Raw genomic sequence first — 18,493 nt, forward strand, 5'->3', positions numbered from 1 at the left:
AGAGTGTCGACATCTAACCAAGCTTGCGCATTAAAGGGGGGGTACCTGAGCATCGCGACTCAGGGCTCCTACCGGTTCTCCAGCCCTCACCCTCTGGCTTTTCCCACTGCATCGCGCCCCGGCAAACTAGCGACAGCTGAGACCAGCTCGAGGGCCAGGACCCGAGGACGTAGTGCATCGACATCTAACCAAGCTTGCACGTTAAAGGGGGGGTACCTGAGCATCACGACTCAGGGCTCCTACCGGCTCTCTAGCCCTCACCCTCTGGCTTTGCCCACAGCATCGCGCCCCGGCAAACCAGCGAAGGCTGAGACTAGCTCGAGGGCCGGGACCCGAAGACGTAGAGCATCGGCATCTGGCCAAATTTGCAGGAACACAACACAAGTTAAGGCCCAGTGCCAGGCGCAACCCGCCTTGGGGTAAGGCCCCGTGAGTCCCGCGCTGGCTCACGGGTGCCCAATACACCTCGTCAGGCCTTTAGTGCCTCGTCGCCTCTCCAAAGCAACTAACGGCTGACCGCCGCTTGTCATAGTGGACTTTTGATCTTTTTGTGGTGGGTCTTTAGGATCCCCCCAAGGATAAGCACCAGGTGAGGCCCTCACAGCGTCCTCTTCACTCTCGTCCACGCGAACCGCTTGCGCGTTAAAGGAGGGGTACCTGAGCATCGCGACTCAGGGCTCCTACCGGCTCTCTAGCCCTCACCCTCTGGCTTTGCCCACGGCATCGCGCCCCGGCAAACCAGTGATGGCTGAGACCTGCTCGAGGGCCGGGACCAGAGGACGTAGAGCAGAAAGGGGACCAGAGGTGAGAGGAAAGAGGCATGCGGAGACCTCGCCAGGCAACCCCTCGCTGGCCAAGGCACGGACCTAGCGCCGCACCAGGAAGCGTTTCCTGACCCTCGAGATAAGTCACTCTCCGGAAACAATAGCTATCGCAGCACCGTCACCGCATCCAATGCAATCCCGTGTTAGCAACTCACATTCCTTTCTCACCGAACGATAGCTGCTTGAGTGCTAAAGGGGACCTCCGGGACCCCAGGCCGCTCACCTCCTGGCCTTGACCACGGCATCGCGACCTGGCATACCAGCGACGGCTGAAGCGGCCTTGGGACCGGGACCTGTCGGCGCAGAGCGCCAAGCCCTCGTGAGGTCAAAAAGGAAGAAACTAAGCTAAGACGGAATAAGCATCTCGCACTGCTTCACGATAAGGATCATATTGACAAACGGAGCTACAGACACCTTACAAGCCCCCACGGGATGTATTCTTGGATCCTCGCAGGGACAAAAGACGCGTATCCTAAGGAGTCCTAACTATAGGAACCGTCGCGGCAGACGCCATCATCAACGGTGGGCCGCCAGGCACCGACGCCAACCTCATCCAGATCAGAGACGGCCGCGGCCTAACGAGCCCGTCCTGCTCCGAGAGCGGTGCAGGCTCGGGGGCTCGTACCTGTCGTTGCTCGTCTCCGGAGTCGCGAAGAGCTCAGCAGAGTCGTTGGATCCTCGGCACCCTCGCCGCTTGAGGAGCTGCTGGAAGAACGTGCGACGGCAGGCCTGGTCCTTGCCGCTTCGGGGCTTCTGCCGCTCCCTCTGGGATAGCACTCCAGCCGACGCCCATCTTCGTCGAAGACCTTGAAGAGCATCATGGAAGCACCGTAGAACTCCAGGTGGATCACGAGGGCGCACTCGTCCTGCAAACCCGGGCGATCTCGCCCCAGCCCCGGGTCATGAAGACCATACCTGGAGTGTTGACCTCGACATCTGCATCGGTCGCAGGAGTCTGGCAATCGGCGTGCCGCAGCCAGAGCCTGAAGGGCCCCCTCGCCGGAATCTCGAAGGCGAAGGAAGGAGGAAGGAGAATCCAAGATCGAGGAGGCATGACGGCGTGGAGCACAAACTCTCGGGAGGAGCCCTCAGCGTGAACCCCAGGAGGGACAACGTGCACCGCTGTGACCCGCCGGCACCGACGGCGGCGTCGTCCATGGCGCTCGGTATAAGCTCCCGCAGGGCCCTCGAGGTGGGCGTACAAGGGCAGCGGAAACCCTGGTGGCGGCCGCTCGCACCAAGGCCTCGACACCTCCTGCCGCGCGCCCTCATCTCGGCGGCAGAGGACCAACCGCTTCTTTGGCGGAAGCGGGTCGGGGCCCTCTCGGGGGGTGAGGGAGTCACGGACTAGGAGGTGTCCGGATAGCCAAACTAGCATCATCGGCCGGACTCCAAGACTATGAAGATAAAAGATTGAAGACTCCATCCCGTGTCCGGAGGGGACTTTCCTTGGTGTGGAAGGCAAGCTTGGTGATATGGATATGTAGATCTCCTACCATTGTAACCGACTCTGTGTAACCCTAGCCCTCTCCGGCGTCTGTATAAATCGGACGGATTTAGTCCGTAGGACGAACAACAATCATACCATAGGCTATCTTCTAGGGTATAGCCTCCTTGATCTCGTGGTAGATCTACTCTTGTAACACACATCATCAATATTAATCAAGCAGGACGTAGGGTTTTACCTCCATCAAGAGGCCCGAACCTGGGTAAAAAATCGTGTCCCTTGTCTCCTGTTACCATCCGCCTACACACAAAGTTCGGGACCCCCTACCCGAGATCCGCCGGTTTTGACACCTACATTGGTGCTTTCATTGAGAGTTCCTCTGTGCCGTCACAGTCAGGAAGGATGCATGTTCCTGTCTTTAAAGACGATGCCGTCGTCAAGGGAGCTTTGGCCGCCGGCCAAACTATACGGCTAGGTGGTTTTCTTATGACCGCCTGTTCGGCCACCGCTCCGACGGTGACCTCTCAGGTCATCAAAAGGGATCTTCACGTCAGCTCGGAATTCGCCGAGCAGTTAGATCCGATCGAGCTCTCCTCCGTAAATGAGCTCTTGGATCGCATCGCCGCCCTGGGAGTCACTACAGACTACGATTAGATTGGGCTTAAAACCGATCTGAGAGAAATTAACTCTCCCCAGGCTACCCACCACATTGTTGTGGTAGAGGAACAATGCGGCGACTCTTCTTCTATGTTGAAAACCAACTATGTCCAGATTCCCGATCCCTCCATGCCAGATTCCCGCAGAGGGACGGACGCCAATCAAATGCTGAACCTAGAGTCAGGCATCGGATCAGATTCGTTGGAAAGCATCAAACAAACCAAGCTTCCAAATCCGGAAGCTTCTTGGCCTTTGAGCCTCAGATCGGGCGGGGTTCCGAACTTAATTCCACCCGCCCACCCAAACATAAGCGATCTATCTCAAATACGGCAAGAGCCCGATGAAACAGTACATCGTTACTGGGCCAGATTCGTCCTGGTTATGAACAGGATAAAGGACTGCCGTGAAGAAAGCGTGATTTCAATCTTCTGCAACAATTGCACGGACAAGGGAATCATAAACGCCATCAGTCGTCGCGAAGTTACACGCTTCGCCGACCTAGCGACCATTGTAAAAAAATACTGTGTGATGGAGAGTGCCTGGAAAACCGAAACTAGGTTCTGGGACAATCCGGCCCTGAATACAACCCCAGTCCGAAATAAAAGAGTGCGTCATACTCAAGCACCTGGGTTAAAAACCAAAAAGCAAAAAACCCCTAAAGGGTACAGAACCGTACTACAGGGATGGCTCAACGGACCCTGCAAAATCCACAGTACGGAGGGCGCCACTCCAACACATAGCCTTTGAGCATGTTAGATACTACGGCAGGTGGCCAAAAGTAGCGAAGGCTTTTTAGCCCCGGGCAACCAGCCCAGCAGTACCAGTACGGTATTAACAGTCTTGGAGAATTTCGCATCAAATAACATGCGGAAACGAACAATCCGCGGCCTCGCCGAAGTCTACCAAGTAGCAGCAGCAAATCCATGGAGCAACACGGCTATCACCTTCAATGCCAGCGACGAACCTAAATTCCGAACAGCTAGAGCACCAGCCGCATTGGTCCTCAATCCGATAGTGGATGGCTTTCGTCTTACCAAGGTACTCATGGATGGCGGCATTAGATTAAACCTCATCTACGAAGAAACCCTTCAAAAAATGGAAATTGACTGGAGCCGCATTGAGCGAAGCAGCACAACATTCAGGGGAATAATCCCTAATTCGAGAAGTACGCTGCACAGGAAACATCACGCTAGATGTAGTGTTCGGCTCGCCAGACAACTACAGGTCTGAAGAGGTCACATTCCAGAAGATGATAGTTCGGCTATCCAGACTATGAAAGCGCGGTGTTCATGGCATCCCGGAAGCTGCGACACTACTTTCAAGAGTGTTCCATAACGGTGGCCTCCGAAATACCTCTCAACGACATTATAAACAATCACGATGCGACGGGCAGGATTGCAAAATGGGCCATTGAGCTCTTACCATTTGATATAACCTACAAACCACGGCGAGCTATCAAGTCGCAAGTTCTGGCTGTCTTCATCGCCGAATGGACCAAAGCCGAACTCCCTAAAGAGTACGGCGCATACTCCAATTGGATCATGCATTTCGACGGCTCCAAAATGTTGGCGGGTTGGGGGCTGGCGTCGTCTTGACGTCCCCAACCGGAGACATAGTCCAATATGTACTTCAAATAATGTACATGGACTCCAACAATGTAGCCGAATACGAGGCCCTTCTACATGGTCTCCGGATGGCAATCTCCGTGGGTATTCAAGGCCTAGAGGTGCGCGAGGATTCAAAGCTCGCAATATCCCAAATAGATGGAGACTTTGACGCCAAGGATCCGAAAATGGCAGCCTACCATAACGCTGTGCTAAAAATGTCAGCCCGGTTTGAGGGACTCGAATTCCACCACGTAGCCCGGGATAATAACCAGGAAGCAGACGTGCTGGCAGGTACCGGTGCAAAACGTGATGTCGTCCCTCCAAGCATCTTCCTGGAATGGCTCTTTAAGCCATCCGTATTATGGGAAGGGGAGTCCGGAAATAACAACCCGGAACCAATTGCACCACCCGACACAGAACATTCTGACACAATCGGTGGCTCAGCCAATGAAATAACACCTTCAGCCCACGAAATAATGGCAGTAATTGCCCCGTGGACGGAACCATTCCTAGCCTACCTAGTCAGGCAGGAACTTCCCGAAGACCAAAAATGAGGCCCGTTGCATAGTTCGGCGATCTAAAGCCTACAAGGTCCATGAGGGAGAAATTTATAGGAATAGCACAACCGGAGTCCTTCAAAGGTGTATCTCCGAAGAGGAAGGGCGAAATCTCCTGGCTGGAATTCACGCCGGACTCGGTGGGCACCACGCTGCAGCCCGAGCCCTTGTAGGCAAGACCTTCCGTATAGGATTTTATTGGCCGACAGCCCGGGTAGATGCTCAGGACTTAGTCCAACGATGCGTTGGTTGCCAGCTCTTTGCTAATCAGAGCCACATGCCACCCACCGCCCTCAAAACTATACCCATCACTTGGTCGTTCGCGGTCTAGGGGCTTGACATGGTTGGACACCTTAAAGGGGGAACCCACAAGAACAAATACTTATTGGTCATGGTGGACAAATTCACCAAATGGATAGAGGCCAAGCCGGTTAAAACGGCAGAATCCGGACCTGTGATAGACTTCATATCCGGGGTAGTACACCGTTTTGGCATCCCCCACAGCATCATCACTGATAACGGCACGAATTTCACGGCCGACAAGGTTAAACTCTGGTGCAAAAACATGGGCATCAAGCTCGACTACGCTTCAGTCTACCACCCTCAAACTAACGGTCAAGTGGAACGAGCAAATGGTCTACTCATGAGCAGCATTAAACCCAGATTAGTGCGACCCCTCACGGAATCTAACACGCACTAGGTAGAGGAGCTCGACTCCGTACTCTGGGGCTGCGGACCACGCCAAACCGCACAACCAGATTCACACCATTTTTTATGGTATACGGCGCTGAGGCAGTTTTGCCCTGCGATATAATTCATGACTCACCGCGCGTGCGCATGTACGAGGAAAGAGAAGCCGAGTTAGATCGGCAGGACAGTTTGGACGCTTTAGAGGAGGAGCGCGACGTGGCAAAATCCCGTTCCGCATTCTATCAACAGCAGGCTCGAAGATATCAAAGCAGAGAAGTACGGGCCAAAACTTACAACGTTGGCGAGCTAGTTCTACGCTTGCCGGACAAGAAAAAGGACAAACTTAAGTCCAAATGGGAAGGTCCCTTCATCATTGACCAAGTCCTTACCGGCGGTGCATACCGTCTACGCAACGCATCTGACAACCAACTCGAGCCAAACCCATGGAACGCAGCCCGTCTCCGAAGATTTTATGCCTAGCGCCGGACTCGGGTTCGTCTCCTTCCTCCGTCCACCTTTCATATTTTTTCGCTGTCTTTGTTTTCCCTCCTTTCTCCTCCCCTTTCTTCAGCACAAACCTCTTGAGGGCTGATCTGCGCTTTGTTCGCACTTACTTGATGTGCTACTCGCACTCGTTATACCTGGGGGATTCTTTAACAGAAGCTTATTTATATGGGCTTCATGCCCAACACATGTGTCACACTTCCGCATGTACCTTTTGATCACTTAAGTTTTGGCCAAGCCGGGTTGCGTGGCTCCTGTGCTTACCCCTACGTTCCCGATTGTTCGGCTAGGAGGTAAAGGGGGCACCTCTGCGATTGTTACTGCCGGGTCAGCCGGATGTGTACCTCAGACTGGGTGAAGCCGAAGGCTAGCGTTCTTAAGGGAATATTTGGTCGGTGACCTGAAAGATGATTTATTACTTAACTATTTATCTGCCCCCAGATGCTTTTTCTGCTATTTTCGCAGTCCGGACATGCACTTTAGAGCATGCCTCCCAGGGAAAGGAACCCTTAACGGAACTATTCTCCCTAGAAGATGTTTCTTACTAACCATGTAATATTACATAGCTAGTTGGGCACTTGTCTGATAAAGAAATTATGACCCCTACGCCTTGTCTCCATGCATGCCCCAGTTCTTTTATAACCGTAAGGGTATTCGGACACACTCCGGACTGTTGGGTCCCGAGGTTGAAGCGAAAAGGTCCGCAAAGACAAACGATCTACAATCCGGCTAGAAGGCATCTTACATGTCATTTTTAAATTACATCGTCAAACTGACTGATTGTACTCCTCTTCAATCCCGTCTAACAGGCTGTCTAATTTACAGTCCTGTTGGGAATATTTCGCGGCCAACTCTACTTGGTCGTACATTAGGCTCACAGGGATCTCCTTCCCATCGGGCCCCGCAGGTCCGACCTCGGCCATGTGGTTTGGGTCAGCCTTCGGGTACTTCGTCTTCACCATGGCCCAGGCCTCCCTGGCGCCTTGACGGCAAGCCGATATCTTCCACAGACGGAGCCGCCGCCGTACTCCCTGAAGCTTCTCAGCAAGCCCTCCAATACCCTCGGGTAGGGAGACGGAAGGCCATAAGGCCTGAACAACACCGCTCATCGCCTGCCGAACACGTTCGTGCAGTTGCAGCAGCTCGGGAAGAGGGTCTCCCGTGGAACCAGGCATCTCCTCCGCCGGACGACCCGTGAGCACACCTACAGACATATTTCTGTCAATCGACTTCCTCGCTGAACTCTTCTTTTCAAAAGAGTTTGCTCAAGCACTTACTATAAATGCCGCGACGAAGCCGCCGATTCTCCTTTACGGAGTTCGACAGCTGGACTCGAACATCTTTTAGTTCTTCGCCCAGCTGGGTGTTGGCATCTTGGAGTTTGTTCCTCTCCTGCTGCACCCTCATAAGCACCCTCTCGCCGGCCTTCACCTGGCGCAGCAGCTGTTGCTTGTCCGGATCTAGTCTGGCACCCTCTGCAATACTATTGTCAGATTATACACACACGCCGCACTTCATAAACTACTTCTATTTTCAAAATATGAATTACCAGAGGGGGTCTCAGTGGCTCCCCCGGTAGCGGCTAGTGCGGCCTCAAGGTGGGCCTTGCACTCTTGAAGCTCCTGAGACAGGTGGGTATTCTTCTCAGTAAGATCCTGCATAACAAATGATCCTTAAATCAGTTAGTTTAACTATTTTAAGTCTCAGGGGCTACTGGCGTATATAGCCATTAAAATTCCTTACCCGTATGTCGTTTACATACTGCTCCGTGGCTTTGGTTAAACCATCTTGAGCAGCACGGAGGTGCGCGTCTCCCGCATTAAAGGCATTTAACGCCTCAGGGGAGAAACACGCGTCACGAAGAACTATCTGACGGCGCCTATGATTCATGGCGCTCTCCACCTCAGACCTGGTGGCGGACAACCTGTCGGCATCCTCCGTTGGAGGAGCATCCGGCTCGCGCCTTGCGCTCGCCTCCCCTTCTGGACCAGGCGTTGGAGCCTGGCTGGCGGAGGCTTGGTGGGCACCCTCTCCGGACTCAGTCTGGCAAGCACTTTTTCTCCTGGAAGAATCATGAGCATTAATATGCCTCCCAGGAGTCTTTCTCTTAAAGGACAATGGTGCACCGTACCTTTGCGGCAATGTTTTGATTCGCGCCGCACTCCTCTTCCGCCTGCTAGGCCGAACTAACCTCGTTTGGTCAGTCGCCGTGGGCTCGGCTTCCTGCCGTGAAGGCACCTCCTACCGAGCACCATTGGTGCATGGTGGTCAGAAATAAGCATTAAAAAAGTAACGGTGTCAGGACTTCGATCGTACTCACCTAGGAAGTCGGACACAAAACGGGGTAGTCAGCCGTAATGGCGACTAAAGCATTATCTATGCTGAGCTGGTGGAACACCCCGTCAATTAAATCCACCTTAATGTCCGGATCCTCCTCGGAGGCCGGATCAAGGGATCTTCCCGGATCCTCGGGCTGTGGAGTCGGGCTTTTTATGCCCTCCACATCCCGGTGCAGTTCCTACGTCGAAACCATAAGGTAAGACACTTATCTTTGAAAGCGTGGATCAGATATTTAAGCGTCCGCTTACCCAGCTTCGAGGGTTATTTATGGAGAATACATTCAATGGACTCATGCGGAGGAAGTCCTCCTCGTCTCCCTTGTACAAGCCGGACAGGATCTTCACCAGATTGGCGGCCGATCCCGGTCCCGTGCGGCCATGACGGGTGGCGTCATTCTCCCCGTTAAAATCCCACATGGGGTGGCCCCTATATTGGAGCGGCTGCACCCCACGCATAATGCATGTGGCCATGACTCCAATCATGGTTAATCCGGAATGGGCTAGTAGCCGTATCCGACCCATCAGATAATGGACGCTCCTATCCTCTTCCCGTTGAGGGCTCCGCGGGCGCCAACTCAGCGTTTCTTCAGAGGAGCGTTGCTAAACTCCGGGAGGCCGATCCGAACTGGATCCGGGAGTGGGGCATCTTCCATATAGAACCACTCCGAAGGCCAGTCTTCGGACGCCTTCTTCGGAGTTCCGGATAGATATCCGGTCCCGGCGATGCGCCATATTTCGGCTCCGCCCACTTGATATATCGACCCCTTGTGAGAACGGGTACGAGGCAAAACAGCCTCTTCCACAGCGCAAAATGGGGCTCGATGCCCAAGAACAGCTCGCAAAGAGCTACAAAGCCCGCGATGTGCAAAATAGAGGCAGGCGTGAGGTGGTGGAGTTGGAGTCCATAGAACTCCAGGAGCCCCCGGAGAAACGGATGTATAGGAAATCCGAGTCCCCTTATCAAGTAGGAGACGAAGCATACCCGCTCTCCTTTCGAGGGATTGGGGATGATCTCTGCCTGCTTCCCGCCCTTGTAGGTGGCCAGTCCGGCTCGAACCGGAACCATAAAGGCCGGGGGAAGGTATCCCTCTGTTTGGAGCGCCACTAACTCGCTATGAGGGACTGAGCACCTCCTCCAATCTCCTGGCTTAGGACTGGGAGCGCGAGAAGAGGAGCCGCGTCGACTGTCCATGTTGGAATGGATTTTTTGTCAGACGCGCCTCGATGAGTACTTGCGGAAGGAGGGTGGTGTGATTTGGATCTGGATCCTCGCCTCTCTTATAGGCAGCTTATCCGCGCAGTTAGGGGGGAAACGTAAGAATACCCTGGCTTTTCGCATTCGTACGACACATGGAAGAAGGCCATTATTGAATGTAGAAGCCAAGGAGCGCAACATTTATGAAGCAACCGGACACTATCCGGCAAATACATGGAGCACGAAGGAGAACCCACCTTGCAAACGCTGAAGACAACATTCGTGCCGGACTCGTCATCATTGAAGCCTGGTTCGGGGGCTACTGAGGGAGTCCCGGACTAGGGGGTGTCCGGATAGCCGAACTATCATCATCGGCTGGACTCCAAGACTATGAAGATACAAGATTGAAGACTTCGTCCCGTGTCCGGAGGGGACTTTCCTTGGCGTGGAAGGCAAGCTTGGCGATACGGATATGTAGATCTCCTACCATTCTAACCGACTCTGTGTAACCCTAGCCCTCTCTGGTGTCTATATAAACCGGAAGGCTTTAGTCCGTAGGACGAACAACAATCATACCATAGGCTAGCTTCTAGGGTTTAGCCTCCTTGATCTCGTGGTAGATCTACTCTTGTAACACACATCTTCAAAATTAATCAAGCAGGACGTAGGGTTTTACCTCCATCAAGAGGGCCCGAACCTGGGTAAAACATCGTGTCCCTTGTCTCCTGTTACCATCCGCTGAGACGCACAGTTCGGGACCCCCTACTTGAGATCCGCCGGTTTTGACACCGACAGGGGGCCTTTCCCTTCTCTTCTGCGGAGAACCGGCGTATCGGAGACATTGCGGCAAGGCAGAGCAGTGGCGAAGATGAAGAAGAGGAGAAGTAGCAGAGGAAGATGAACTGGAACGGCTCGCGCCGTTCCGTACTTATAGCCAGGGGAGGCCAACCGCCGGCTTCCACGATCACAGGTAATCATGACCAGTGTTTTCATGCAGGGACTTGTCAGTTCGTGCAGTCGCCGAGGCGTCGTGGGGGAGCGGAGCCGCCCACGTCAAATCAACCGCCGCGCGGCGCCCGAGGCTGCAAGCTGTTAGGGCCCGCGGCACTTCACACTTGCCCCCTCGCCTCTCTGCTCAACCAAGTCCGGGCGCGCCTTGGGCCCGGGGGCTACTGTCGGTGTTCTGGGAACGGGGGTCCCCAGACTTGCCTGCCTGCGGCCTGCGGCGTGGCTCAAAGGGCGGCCCAGCATGGCCCATCTTGATCAGCACGAGCTCAAGACCCTCACGAGGGGCCAAGCCTCACGGGGCGGACGACAGGAGGCTTCCTCAGGCACGGCCTCATTAGGGTGGCTCGTGAGGAGGCGGCTAGATCAAGGCGGAGTACCTCACGAGGTTCCCATGACGCAAGCCATGACGACCAAGGGCGCCAGGCGGGCGCCAGCCCGCATAGTGTCCTTCTTTCCTCTTTGGTGCAAAGGGAGCAAGCGCAAGCGAGAGCATCAAGCAAAGGCATCCATTTCGGTGCAACAAGACCAAGACTAGCAGAACAGCAGGATGGAGGTCATCATGGAGCCCAAGCCGGCGTCACCACTAGAGCCTTTGGCAGGAGAGGACCAACTTTAGTCAGGATAAGTGTACTAGATGTTCCCCTTCAAAATGGCCAATTGTTGGCGCCCTTCCCGCTCAATATTTGGGAAGTGGCCCAGGGCCTTTGCCTATAAATAGGACTAGCCACCACAAGATAGAGGAGAAGGAGAAGGGAATGGGATCCTCACTAGGAAACCGGTAGAGAGAGCGACTGAACTCCCCCTAGTAGTTCATCGCACCAGCCAAGAACAGACCCTCGCGAGGCTGTTCTCCCTTGTATTGTTCATCATCAGCCCAAGAGGCAATCCACCACACCACACACTGGAGTAGGGTATTACACCACAATGGTGGCCTGAACCAGTATAAACTCTGTGTCTCTTGTGTTGTTCCTTTGATTGCTTAGATCCTAGCGAGGCGGCGAGGCGCAGGCAGTAGAAGGCTAGATCTCCACGCGCACCCCAGAGTTCGAACCTAGAGGGTCTACCGGAACCCGAAATCCGACAGGCGTGGAAAGGAAGGGACAGGTCTTGACCTCTTTATAAAGGGGGTGAATATCAAGCATCCTCCACGTGGCCGTTTGCAACTTGCCTAAAACCGAGGAGTCATACTAACGGCACGGTTGGGTTACCCATGCCTGTATTGATGAGAATCCCGTGATAAGGGGAACATGATCTCTACTTCGAAAAGACGTGCCAATAAAACTGCCTCGCAAGACGTGCAGCAGCAGGTTGAGAAAAGCGGTTCGTATAATGACCGGGCCGCGGCGTGATGTCACGCTATGAAAAGTTGTCAGCAAATTAGATTTATGGAATATTGTGCTCTCTACGGTGGTACGTGGAATTTGTTTTGCAGAGCCGGACATGATTCATGTGTTCAAAATCTACCTTGGAGTATTCGGAGAAGGAACCCGCCTTGCAATGTCGAAGACAATCTACGCGCCGGACTCATCGTCATTGAAGCCTGGTTCAGGGGCTACTGAGGGAGTCCTGGATTAGGGGGTCCTTGGACAGCCAGACTATATGCTCATGCCGGACTATTGGACTATGAAGATACAAGATTGAAGACTTCGTCCCGTGTCCGGGTGGGACTCTCCTTTGTGTGGAAGGCAAGCTTGGCAATTCGGATAAGTAGATTTCCTTCTCTGTAACCGACTCTGTGTAACCCTAGCCACCTCCGGTGTCTATATAAACCAGAGGGTTTAGTCCGTAGGACAATAACAATCATAATCATAGGTTAGCTTCTAGGGTTTGGCCTCTACGATCTCGTGGTAGATCAACTCTTGTAATGCTCATATCATCAAGATCAATCAAGCGGAAGTAGGGTATTACCTCCATAGAGAGAGCCCGAACCTGGGTAAACATTCTGTCCCCCGCCTCCTGTTACCATTAGCCTTAGACGCACAGTTCGGGACCCCCTACCCGAGATCCGTCGGTTTTGACACCGACAGGGAACCTAAAACTTTTCAAAAAGGAAAGTGAAAGTGAGAGGGACAAGCATTGTTGAAGTGGGAGAGCTCCTTGAACTTTGTTCATACTCGCGGAAACTTTGTGAATCTTAATTACAGAAACTTTTCATCAAAAATAATTATCCCCTTGTACAATTCCATTGTATTATAAAAATATTGTGCCAAGGTTTGCCTTTAGGATATTTACAATGCTTGTTGTTTTGTACGGTGCAGGATAGAATCTTTGGCTGTAGTGCACGATCTTAAATTTTTTACTGGAACGTCAAACGGTTCCAAAATTTGTTGCACTGTCTTTCTGTAAAAATTGTTTATTTTTCAGAATTTTGGTAGAATTTTTGGGGTACCATAAGTATGGTGAATGTTCAGATTGCTACAGACTGTTCTGTTTTTGACAGATTCTGTTTTTGATGCATAGTTTACTTGTTTTGATGAAACTATCAATTTCTATTAGTGGATTGAGACATGAAAAAGTTATACTAAAGTATATACAATGAAAAAAAATATTAATTGGTTTGCAACAGTACTTAGAGTGGTGATTTTCTTTATTATACTAAGGGATCTTACTGAGTTTTCTGTTGATGTTTTGTGTGGATGAAGTGTTTTATCGAGAAGATCTCGATATGAGGAAAAGGAGGAGAGTCAAGAGCTCAAACTTGAGGATGCACAAGGCACCCCAAGTAAATATTAAAGGAGACTCAAGCATCTAAGCTTCGGGATGCCCTGGAAGGCATCCCCTCTTTGTTCAACAAGTATCGGTATGTTTTCGGATTCGTTTCATTCATGCGATATGTGCAAGTCTTGGAGCGTCTTTTGCATTTAGTTTTCACTTTTATTTTATGCACCATGCTTGTATGAGATAGTACTTGGTTGATTTATAGAATGCTCTTTGCACCTCACTTAAATCTTTTTAGTATGGCTTTATAGAATGCCTCATGTGCTTCACTTATATCATTTGAAGTTTGGATTGCCTGTTTCTCTTCACATAGAAAACCGCCATTTGTAGAATGCTCTTTTGCTTCACTTATATTTGTTAGAGCATGGGCATACCTTTTGTAGAAAGAATTAAACTCTCATCCATTTAGAGAGATGACAGGAATTGGTCAATCACATGGTTAGTCAAAAAATCCTACATAAACTTGTAGATCACTGAATATGATATGTTTGATTCCTTGCAACCGTTTTGCAATATAAAGGTGGTGATACTAGAGTCATGCTAGTGGGTGACTGTGGATTAGTAGAAATACTTGTGTTGAGGTTTGTGATTCCCGAAGCATGCATGTATGGTGAACCATTATGTGATGAAGTCAGAGCATGATTTTTTTTATTGTCATCTTTTGTGTGGAGGTCGGGATCGCGCGATGGTTAACTCCTACCAACCCTTCCCCTAGGAGCATGCGTGTAGTACTTTGTTTTGATGGCTAATAAATTTTTGCAATAACTATGTGAGTTCTTTATGACTAATGTTGAGTCCATGGATTATACGCACTCTCACCCTTCCATTATTGCTAGCATCTTCGATACTGTGCATTCCCCTTTCTCACCTCGTGAGTTGGTGCAAACTTCGCCAGTGCATCCAAACCCCGTGATACGATACTCTCTATCACACATAAGCCTCCTTATATCTTCCTCAAAACAGCCACCATACCTACCTATTATGGCATTTCCATAGCCATTCCGAGATATATTGCCATGCAACTTCCATCATCATCATATACATGACTTGAGCATTCATTGTCATATTGCTTTGCATGGTCGTAAGATAGCTAGCATGATGTTTTCATGGCTTGTCCGTTTTTTGATATCTTTGCTATGCTAGATCATTGCACATCCCTGTACACCACCGGAGGCATTCATATAGAGTCGTATCTTTGTTCTAGTATCGAGTTGTAATATTGAGTTTTTTTGAAGGTGAACGACAGTGGGAGAGGCTCCCACTGACTTTTGTATTACTCACAAAGGAACAGTTACATGTGTGTTACAATGGGTTTTTTGGGGGGCCCCGGCCATGTAAACTAGCTACAACACTAGTGTCCCAAATTTACAATGTAACTAGACAGGAAAGGATGAAGCTCCTGTCTACAATTATGGGTCGGCAACTCCAAGAGATGCTTGAACCTAGCCAGCCACGCCTCGAAAGAATGTTGAATCCCTCTGAAGTGTTGGTTGTTTCTCTCCATCCACAAACTCCAAGCATCCATCAGGAAGATACCCATGAAGAGAGGCTGCCTCCAGTTATCCTTACCCCCATGCAGCAAAGCTAATTTGTTGACTCCCACCGGCCAAGCCAATCCAACTCTACCCTAGCAATGTTGACTAAATGGGCACGTAAAGAATAAATGTTCAATAGTCTGCTCGGGAGGGTTTTGCAGAACATGCATGTGTAATTGCCCCCCGTGACGGCAAAATGTCTATGCTTGAGCATGTTTCTGGTATTCAGACGATCAACAAGGATCAGCCACCCAAACATTTTAAACTTGATCGGGCTCTTGGCCTTCCAAAGCCAACCGAATGCCTCATCTACGACAACCAGCTTGTAGCAGTGGTTATAGAATTTCTTGGATGAGAAGCACCCGAGTGTGCATTCCCAAACGTCACAACGGTCGTTGTCCACACACACTTGCATTGATCCCTGCTAGATCTCTTTGATCTCCTCTCTGGCCTGGATCGAAAGAGGTAAGCTAAAGATCATGGCTGGGTCAGTTGCAGTAAGAACCTTAGCAATGGAATCATCCTCATTCATGCAGAAGGAGAAAGCCCGCGGGTACACGTCCATGAGTGGAGCATCATTACCACTATCCAACCAGACATCTTTCCAAAACAAAGAGCTAGAACCATCCCCTGGGATTACTTTTGTGATCCCCTGAAAAACCCCACTGAGTTGCATTACGTCTTTCCACCAGAAAGAGCCCACTGCGTCAGCTGCGTGCAGTATTTTGTTCCTGTAGTAAGCGTCCCAAACCAACCTCACCCAGGTGACATCATCATGATTATAAAATTTGAACAGATGCTTTAGGAGAAGGGCAACATTCTGGGTTTTGATATCAATGATACCAAGGCCTCCACATGGTTTTGGGCGGCAGACAAGTTCCCAGGCCGCGAGGGAATTGTTTTTGACTCCATCATCAAAAAATTTCGCCTAGAGACAATACCAGCACAGTTTGTCAAGATGTTCAACCACCTTTGGGTGCAATTTGATTGAGCACATTGCATAGATCAACATCGACGTCACAACAGAATTGACCAGAGTCAGTTTAGCCACAGACGACATCAGAGACAGCGCCGTGGATGTCTTCCTCTCAACTGCATGCACTAGCGGCATGAGATCAAGAATGCTTGGCCTCGTCGTCCCCATTGGGAGACCGAGGTAAGTGAACGGTAGGGAACAAACAGAACATCCAAACACCGCTACCAACTCACAAGCATGCTGGTGATCAATGTTAATGGGTATAAGAGTTAATTTATGGAAATTGATTTTCAGTCCAACCGAAGCAGCGTAGTCCTCCAAGATAGACTTCATATGGGCAGCTTGTTCAGGACATGTCTGCATCACCAAAATCGTGTCGTCAATGTATTGAACAACTGGGAAGTCAGCCTCACTATCACGAGGGAGTGGAACAACAAGTCCTCGAGCGAAGGAATCATTAATCGCTGCTTGGAGGAGGTCAGCCGCAAGGACAAAAATTAGCGGTGAGAGAGGGTCACCCTGCCGTACACCACATTTGCATTGGAATTTCCGACCAGGAACTCCCTTAAGGAGTACAGAAGAAACCCCCGAGCCAAAAATCGTTTTCATCCATCCGAGCCATTTGTCATCAAAACCCATGTGTTTCATGATCTCCAACATGGGGGTGTGCTCAATCGTGTCAAACGCCTTAGCAAAGTCGAGCTTGAGGAGGATTATCTCCCACGATGAGGTATGGCATTGATGGATATATTCAAACGACCACGCCAGGCAATCTTAGATTGTCTTCCCCTTAATGAAACCGTACTGGTTTTTTGTGGATGATTTTGAGGATGACTTTCTACAGCCGATTAGCCAGGATCTTTGTGACGACTTTCAAACAATAATTCAGTAAAGTGATTGGTCTATAATCATTCGCAGTTTCTGGAGAAGAGATCCTTGGGATCAAGGTGATGTAACCCTCACTAATGCTGGTGATATCTAGCCCTCCAGCATGAAAATCATGGCACATCTCATAGAAATCTGACTTGATGATCTGCCAGCAGCTTTTAAGAAAACATCCATTAAACCCATCAGGGCCAGGAGCCCTGTCACTGGGCATTTCCTTAATTACAACATCAATCTCTTCATTTGAGAAGGGTGCCAACAATTGATCAAGCCCCTCGATCCAGCAAATGATTCTAGAAAGATCAAAGCGCATGTTTGTGGGTTTAGAAGAACCCAAATGTTCTTTATAGGTTTTGTACAACACCCCCTCCTTGCCAACATGGTCATGGATTTCCACATCATCATCTCGAAGCGCGGCAATAGAATTGTGTCTATATCTCTCAGTGGCCAGAGATTGAAAGAGCTTGGTGTTTTCATTAGCAAATCTGAAATACCTGATCGTACATATTTTCCTCCAGTACTTGTTCTGATACTTGAGCAGTGTCTGCAAGTGAAGTTTCAAAATCCTCCTGAAGTTTGACTCCTGAATAAATAGAGGTCTTTTGTCCTTGAGATTATCCATCATAACTAAACTTTCATTAATGTTCTGGATTATAATTTTCAGCTTTGAGATACCTCTGCTCCATCTCTTGAGATCATATCCCAGTGTTTTAAGTTTTTTACAAATGCGGGCAGCAGAGTTCGGGCCATGGCATGCCTTGGACCAAGAGTCAGCAACCACATCAGTAAACCCTTCGTGGTTAAACCAAAAATTCTCAAAGCGGAAAAGCTTGGACTTGGGGATATTAGATTCAATTGCAACCTCACACGGGATATGATGAGACACCGGTTTACCCAATGGCAGAACCATCGTGTTTGGGAAGGAGGTGGTCCAACAAGAGGAAGAGAAGAACCAATCGAGCTGCTCGAGCAAGGGGTCATCTTGCATGTTGCTCCAGGTATATGTTCTGCCCTTCACAGGTAGCTCCATCGGGTACTGCGCTCGAATGATTTCATTAAACAACAACATGTCCACAGCGTCACCCCCAGGCTTGTTTCTATTATTCATGGAGCGGATGAAATTAAAATCTCCTAGGATCAACCAATTTTCATCATCAGGTATATTCAGGTGAAATAACCAGTTAGTAGAATCCACCCGACGCTGACCAGAGCATGAACCATAGACATTGATCAATTTACAAGTTTCACTGGACTGAGTAGCAACAAAAGAGACACCCACAGCAAACGGGTCAACATACCAAGGCATGCCCACAAACACAGAACTATTCCATATTATGATAAGACCACCTGAGGCACCCACTGACGGTGAAAACACAAATTTATCGAAACGCTTGGGGCAGAAAGTTTTAATAAACGCTAAATCAAAAGATTCACGCTTAGTTTCTTGGATACACAGCACAAAACAACTGCTAGTATCAATAGCATTCCTAAGAACAAAAAGTTTAACATCAGAGTTGATGCCTCTGATATTCCATGATAGCACATTCCACG

This window comes from Triticum dicoccoides, chromosome 5B (genome assembly GCF_002162155.2).
Source record: "Triticum dicoccoides isolate Atlit2015 ecotype Zavitan chromosome 5B, WEW_v2.0, whole genome shotgun sequence".
Lineage (NCBI taxonomy): Eukaryota > Viridiplantae > Streptophyta > Magnoliopsida > Poales > Poaceae > Triticum > Triticum dicoccoides.